Genomic DNA, 8,247 nt, shown 5'->3' with positions numbered 1-8,247 from the left:
GATGATACCATTGCAAGCTTTTGAGGCTACTTGAGCCTCTTCCTCAGGCAGTATCTGAAGACTCATATATTTATACACCAAAGTACATAGGAATAATGAGGTAGATGAGGCAAGTGATGTTAATCAGATTAAGGCCTCATGCACACAACCGTAGTTATGGTCCGCATCCGCCGCTTTTTCTGCGGCTCGGATGCGGACCCATTCACTTCAAAGGGGCCGCAATAGATGCGGACAGCACACGGAGTGCGAGGCCCCGCAAACAAAAATATAACATGTCCTATTCTTGTCCGTTTTGCCCACAAGAATAGGCATCTCTACAATAGGCCGCCCGTTCCGTAAATTGCGGAAGGCACACGGGCGGCTTCCGTTTTTTTGCAGATCCGTGGTTTGCGGACCGCAAAAAATGGCATGGTCGTGTGAATGAGGCCTAACCCGTAGGATACCAGCGCCGTACATGAACGGCGCTGGAAAGTGGGTCCAAAATCCTAGCGCCGTATGGCACAGTCGGACCCCTGCTGTATGCGCTGGCATCAGTGAAAAAACAGATGCCAGTGCATTAACCCTTGCACTGCCTTCCTTTAGGCATCGTGGCTGCCTTCCGTGACAGCCTGTGAGATCCAGCCCCCTAGATCTCACAGACAGGGAGCTGTAAGTGTATTACATTCAGTAATACACTTACAGCCATTGCATTACAAAACAGAAGTATTGTAAAGGGGATCAGACCCCCAAAAGTTGAAGTCCCAGATTGGGACAAAAAAAAAAAGGGTAAAAAATAAAAATATTAGGTATCGCTGCATCCGTATCAACCGGCTCTATAAAAAAATTAAAAAAACATGACCTAACCTAAAAAATAAATAATAAAAATTGTGCTAAAACAAATATATTTTTGTCACCTTACATCACTAAAAGTGCAACACCAAGTGATCAAAAAGGCATATGCCCCCCAAAATAGTACCAATCTAACTCTCACCTCATCCCGCAAAAAAATGAGCCCTTACCTAAGACAATCGCCCAAAAAAAAAAAAAAATAATGCTCTCAGACTATGGAGACACTAAGGCCCCTTTCACACGGGTGTTGCGGGAAAATGTTGCAGGAACACCCGCGATTTTTCCGCGCGAGTGCAAAACATTGTAATGCGTTTTGCACTCGCGTGAGAAAAATCGCACATGTTTGGTACCCAAATCCGAACTTCTTCACAGAAGTTCGGGCTTGGGATCGGTGTTCTGTACAGTCTGGCCAAAGTTTTGAGAATTACATAAATATGGAAATTGGAAAAAGTTGCTGCTTAAGTTTTTATAATAGCAATTTGCATATACTCCAGATTGTTATGAAGAGTGATCAGATGAATTGCATAGTCCTTCTTTGCCATTAGAAATTAACTTAATCCCGAAAAACAGTGGTAGATTGTGGTGGCTCACTAGCAAGTAGTTAAGGTCTGGTGCAGCAAGCTCAAATAGAGGGAATCACCCCACCCCTCTCTAAAGGCAAATGTAGTAATAGGAAAATGATCGAGCACTCATACACTTGCAACCAGATTGACATGGCAGAAAATAATTATAAATCCCCATAAATTACAAGTAATAAAATTTATAGACAATATAGCAATAATATACAACATTACAGTCACATATATTGTGGTAGATATGATCGACGCTATATTCATAGACTCAATAGTGTCGATAAATTCAATAGTATATATCTCACCAAAAAACTTCAAATATATGCTGTTTATTGGGAAGAGGGGGTATTATCTTCTAGCGCTCTATCCCAATTTGGGAAACTGAATTCACTGAAAATGTTGTAGGTGTATTCACTGGAGCGCAATATGTTCATAAAGTGTCCGCAGAATCCTGATATTGTGAAAAGTCTCTTATAGCATATCCTTTAAGCTCGATATGAGCTTTGGATTGAAGAAAACTTTAAATCGATGTTTGGCTTACGTCTAGCGTCTGCTGTCTCCCTATAGCTTCAATGGAGCTTTAAATATTTGCAGCTTGTCAGTCGCTCCATACAGCAAGTTGGTTTAAATTTCGCAGGAGTTCCAAAGATCGCGGGAGTTGCCACTCTGTTCCGCAATTTCCTTTGGTGCAGCTTTCGACGATAATAATAGTTAATCCTTTACTGTAGAGATTTTCTTCTGTATGGCCATACAGTATTATCGGAGGCTTTTCAATGCAGGTACATCACTTGTTTCACCATACGCGTTACGGGTAGATTCACTCTCCCTCCCTTATCGAGCTTAAAGGATATGCTATAAGAGACTTTTCACAATATCAGGATTCCTGCGGACACTTTATATACATATGCGCTCCCAGTGAATACACCTACAACATTTTCAGTGACATTCAGTTTCCCAAATTGGGAAAAGAGCGCTAGAAGATAATACCCCCTCCCAAATAACAGCATATATTTGAAGTTTTTTGGTGAGATATATACTATTGAATTTATCGACACTATGAGTCATATGAATATAGCGTCGATCATATCTACCACAATATATGTGACTGTAATGTTGTATATTATTGCTATATTGTTGTTATAAATTTTATTACTTGTATTTTATGGGGATTTAATAAATATTTTGCGATGAATGTCAATCTGGTTGCCAAGTGTATGAGTGCTCGCTCATTTTCCTATTACTTAATCCCAAAAAAAACCTTTCCACTGCATTTCATTGCTGTTATTAAAGGACTGCTGAGATCATTTCAGTAATCGTCTTGTTAGCTCAGGTGAGAATGTTGACGAGCACAAGCTGGAGATCATTATGTCAGGCTGATTGGGTTAAAATGGCAGACTTGACATGTTAAAAGGAGGGTGATGCTTGAAAATCATTGTTCTTCCATTGTTAACCATGGTGACCTGCAAAGAAACGCGTGCAGCCATCATTGCGTTGCATAAAATGGTTCACAGGCAAGGATATTGTGGCTACTAAGATTGCACCTTAATCAACAATTTATAGGATCATCAAGAACTTCAAGGAAAGAGGTTCAATTCATGTTAAGAAGGTTTTCAGGGCGTCCAAGAAAGTCAGCAAGCGCCAGGATCATCTCCTAAAGAGGATTCAGCTGCGGGATCGGAGTGCCACCAGTGCAGAGCTTTCTCAGGAATGGCAGCAGGCAGGTGTGAGCGCATCTGCACGCACAGTAAGGCAAAGACTTTTGGAAGATGGCCTGGTGTCAAGAAGGCCAGCAAAGAAGCCACTTCTCTCCAAAAAAAACATCAGGGACAGATTGATCTTCTGCAGAAAGTATGGTGAATGGACTGCTGAGGACTGGGGCAAAGTCATATTCTCCGATGAAGCCTCTTTCCGATTGTTTGGGGCATCTGGAAAAAGGCTTGTCCGAGAAGAAAAGGTGAGCGCTACCATCAGTCCTGTGTCATGCCAACAGTTAAAGCATCCTGAGACCATTCATGTGTGGGGTTGCTTTCTCCATCCAAGGGAGTTGGCTCACTCACAATTTTGCCCAAAAACACAGCCATGATAAAGAATGGTACCAAAACACCCTCCAACAGCAACTTCTTCCAACAATCCAACAACAGTTTGGTGAAGAACAATGCATTTTCCAGCATGATGGAGCACCGTGCCATAAGGCAAAAGTGATAACTAAGTGGCTCGGGGACCAAAACGTTGACATTTTGGGTCCACGGCCTGGAAACTCCCCAGATCCTAATCCCATTGAGAACTTGTGGTCAATCCTCAAGAGGCAGGTGGACAAACAAAAACCCACTAATTCTGACAAACTCCAAGAAGTGATTATGAAAGAATGGGTTGCTATCAGTCAGGAATTGGCCCAGAAGTTGATTGAGAGCATGCCCAGTCAAATTGCAGAGGTCCTGAAAAAGAAGGGCCAACACTGCAAATACTGACTCTTTGCATAAATGTCATGTAATTGTCGATAAAAGTCTTTGAAACGTATGAAGTGCGTGTAATTATATTTCACTACATCACAGAAACAACTGAAACAAAGATCTAAAAGCAGTTTAGCAGCTAACTTTGTGAAAACTAATATTTGTGTCATTCTCAAAACTTTTGGCCACGACTGTAGATTGTATTATTTTCCCTTATAACCATGGTAAAAGATCAAGTGACATACCATGTGATGACCGGAGTGACGTCATCAAAGGTCCTTGACCTATAATTAATGCTCACCACAGGTCCTATTCAGTAAAGGGGACAGAAGGAGATGCCGGCATCGCGATCAAGTGGATTAAGCGAGTTAAATGATTTTTTATTTTTTTAACCCCTCCAGCGCTGTTTTACTAATGCATTCTGTATTCAGAATGCTATTATTTTCCTTATAACCATGTTATAGGAAAATAATAATGATCGGGTCTCCATCCCGATCGTTTCCTAGCAACCATGGTGAAAATCGCACCGCATCCGCACTTGCTTGCGGATGCTTGCGATTTTCACGCAACCCCATTCATTTCTATGGGGCTTGCGTTACGTGAAAAACGCACAAAGAGGAGCATGCTGCGATTTTCACGCAACGCACAAGTGATGCGTGAAAATCACCGCTCATGTGAACAGCCCCATAAAATGAATGGGTCAGGATTCCGTGCGGATGCAATGCGTCACCTCCCGGCAACGCATCCGCGCGGCAAAACTCGCTCGTGTGAAAGGGGCCTAAAACATGATTTCTTTTGTTACAAAAATGCTTTTATTGTGTTAAATGTAAAAAACTTAATAAAAGTAGATATATTAGGTATCACCGCATCCGTAACAACCTGCTATATAAAAATACCACATGACCTAACCCCTTAGGTGAACAACGTAAAAAAGGTAAAATAAAAACGGTGTCAAAAAAGTCATTTTTGGTCACCCTACATGTGTATATAGCAAGCGATCAACATAAGTCATATCACCCCAAAATAGTGCCAACTGTCATCTCATCCGGCAAAAATGAGCCCCTACCTACGACAATCACCCAAAAAATAAAAAAAACTATGGCTCTCAAACTATGGAGACACTAAATATGATTTTTTTTGTTTCAAAAATATTATTGTGTAAAACTGAAAATAATTAAAAAAAATGTTAACATATTAGGTATTGCTATGTCCGCAACGACCTGCTCTATAAAAATATCACAAGACCTAACCCCTCTGGTGATCACAGTAAAAAACTAACAAAAAAAACGGTGTAATAAAACTTTTTTTGTCACCTTACATGACAAAAAGTATAATACCAAGTGATCAAAAGTTCATATGCACCCCAAAATCATACCAAACAGTCATCTCATCCTGCAAAAATGAGACCCTACCTAAGATATCACCCAAAAAAATAAACAAAAATAATGGAGAAATGTTCTCAAAAAATGCTTTATTATGTAAAACTGAAACAAACAACCAAAAAAATATATTTGGTATTGTCGTATCTGTAACAACCTGCTCTATAATAATTCCACATGATCTAACCTGTCAGATGAACACTGTAAATAACAAAAAATAAAAACGGCACCAAAACAGCTATTTTATGTTACCTTGCCTCACAAAAAGTGTAATATAGAGCAACCAAAATCATTGTACCCTAAATAGTACCAACAAAACTGCCACCTTACCCTGTAGTTTCCAAAATGGGGTCTTTTTTTTTAGAGTTTCTACTCTATTGGATTCATCAAGGGGGTCTTCAAATGTGACATGGAAACTTAAATTTATCCCAGTGAAATCTGCCCTCCAAAAACCATATGGCGTTCCTTTCCTTCTGCACCCTGCCATGTGCCCGAACAGCAGTTTACGACCACATATGGAGTGTTTCTGTAAACTTCAGAATCAGCGTAATAAATATTGAGTTTTGTTTGGCTGTTAACCCTTACTTTGTTACTGGAAGAAATTTAAAATCTGCCAAAAAAGTGAAATTCTGAAACTTCATCTACATATTCTTGGTTTCCCCCTCAAGGAACCCAAACCCTCAGTGCTTATCAAACCAGAGGACCACCCCAATCTCCTCTTCCAAACCATCCTTTTAGCATGACAGCCCGCTAGCATCTTCCTCAAGCACAGCTCCACCAGCTGCTGTTTTGCCACAGTCTCCTTAGAGCAGGGATGGCCAACCTGCGGCTCTCCAGCTGTTGCAAAACTACAACTCCCAGCATGCAAAGACTGCCTACAGCTATCAGCCTACAGCAGGGCATGGTGGGAATTGTAGTTTTACAACAGCTGGAGAGCCTCAGGTTGGCCAGCCCTGCCTTAGAGAGTTTGAAGCACCTCTTGTCTGGGTCCATCCATCCATAGCTCTTCAACTATTCTAACTCCACAAGCATTCTCTCCACAAGCATATTAAGTTCTGACAAGGGTCCTCCATTGATCCCTTGTGTTTTTCCCAGCACAACCCACAGACAACCAATTGAACTGAGATTTTTGAGAAATTTGGAGGCCAACTCATCACCTTAAGGGCCCATTTACACATCCGTGTGTGTTTTGCGGATCCGCAAAACATGGAAACCAGCAATGTGCGTTCCGCATTTTGCGGACCGCACATCACCAGCACTAATAGAACATGCCTATTCTTGTCCACTATTGCGGACAAGAATAGGACATGTTCTATTTTTTTCGGGATCGGAATTACGGACCCGGAAGTGAGGCCCCATAGAAATTAATGGGTCCACAATTCCGTTCCGTATAATTGCGGATGTGTGAATGGAGCCTAACAGGGTTGTCCATGATTTTTTTTATTTCCTCATCACCCAGCTGGACCTGTGAAAAGAACTGTACTTACCTGCTTCCTGGAGCTGTGTTCAGGATCCATGACTTCCAGGCTGTTTTCAACAGACTTCCATCCCACCTGTAAATTTCCTGCATGGACCACAACACTTATACTGCTGCAGCCAATGACTAGCCTCAGCAGTTACTTTCCCTAAGTGACACATCATTGTTGGGTCTTGTCACCAGAGGCCAGTTACTGGCTGCAGCAGCGCACACGAACCCTTCAGTGCAGAAAGGTGGGAACCAGAATTTGGTGAAGCCAGTTCAAGAGCCATAGAGTCTGAATGGGGGAGTGGGGAGCAGGTAAGTATAGCTCTCTTCATAAATCCTCCTTTTAAAAACTCTTTTTCATGTTCATATGAATCAGATTTTGCGTTGTGGCAGGGCACATTATACCGTTGCCACTGCCATTAGGTAAAATCGTTGCCAAGAAAGGGGTGACCATGGTCTGGTGTTAGATAGGTGCTATGTAACAAATGAATGTTAACATAAATGCCGGGACAGGTTTCCATGTAGAACATTGCCAGAGCATTACACTGGTTTGCCTTCTTCCCAATAGTGCATTCAAGTGCAATATTTTGCACAGGTCAATAACACACACACCCAGCTGTTCACATGATGTAAAAGAAATGTTATTCATTAGACTTGGCCACCTTCTTCCACAGTCCAGTTCTGATGGTCATGTGTCCGTTATAGGTGCTTTCGGCAGTGAACAGAGGTCAGAATGGGGATGCTGATCAGTCTATGGCTATGAAGATCAGGCAAAGATTATGTCCCTCTGGATTATTTATTTCACTACCTTTTTTATCAAAATATAGACTACACTAAAATAAAAAAATCCAGGGGAACCAGATCTTTACTTGATCCAGTGATACATCTCAGCAACGCAGTATGTTTTCTAGCACCTTTCAATCATTGAGCATTACCTTTTTCAGCAATTTGTGCTATAGCCCTCTTCTGACCAGAGGGCAAGAAAATGCAATCAACTTTTTCCATCGTTTTTGTCACCTTTTAGTTCTGCTACATCTGTATCCTTAGAGCAGGTATGCCCAACCTGTGGCCCACAGCTATCAGGGCATGTTGGGAGTTATAGTTTTGCAAAAGCTGGAGGGCGCAGGTTGTACATACTTGCCTTAGAGGATAAAAGCCACCTCCTTTTTGTCCTCAGGTTGGGTTTTTAATGCGTTGTACTTTTTTATTTTATTGTGTTTGATGTCTACACGATTGGTGAAATAAAAAGAACATGGGGACCACCAGCAGAAAAATTATATATAAATCATTGAGCCTTGGGCACCTATGACCCTGTCACCAGGTCACTGATGGTCCTTTCTTGCATCACTTTTGGTACGTACTAACCCAAAAAAGCTGCCATTCTAGAGATGTTATTTTCTAAACTGCTCAGACGCTTATATTCACCCATTTTCCTGCTTCTAACACATTATCATCAAGAAATGACTGTTCACGATCTCGCTCCTTATGTCAGTCACAAAATAGTCAATGTCATGGCCATTTGATGCATTCACGATATACACTAGTAGGATTAC

The sequence above is a fragment of the Bufo bufo genome, chromosome 5 (assembly GCF_905171765.1).
Source record: "Bufo bufo chromosome 5, aBufBuf1.1, whole genome shotgun sequence".
NCBI classification, from domain to species: domain Eukaryota; kingdom Metazoa; phylum Chordata; class Amphibia; order Anura; family Bufonidae; genus Bufo; species Bufo bufo.
Note: the sequence above shows the minus strand (reverse complement) of the source record.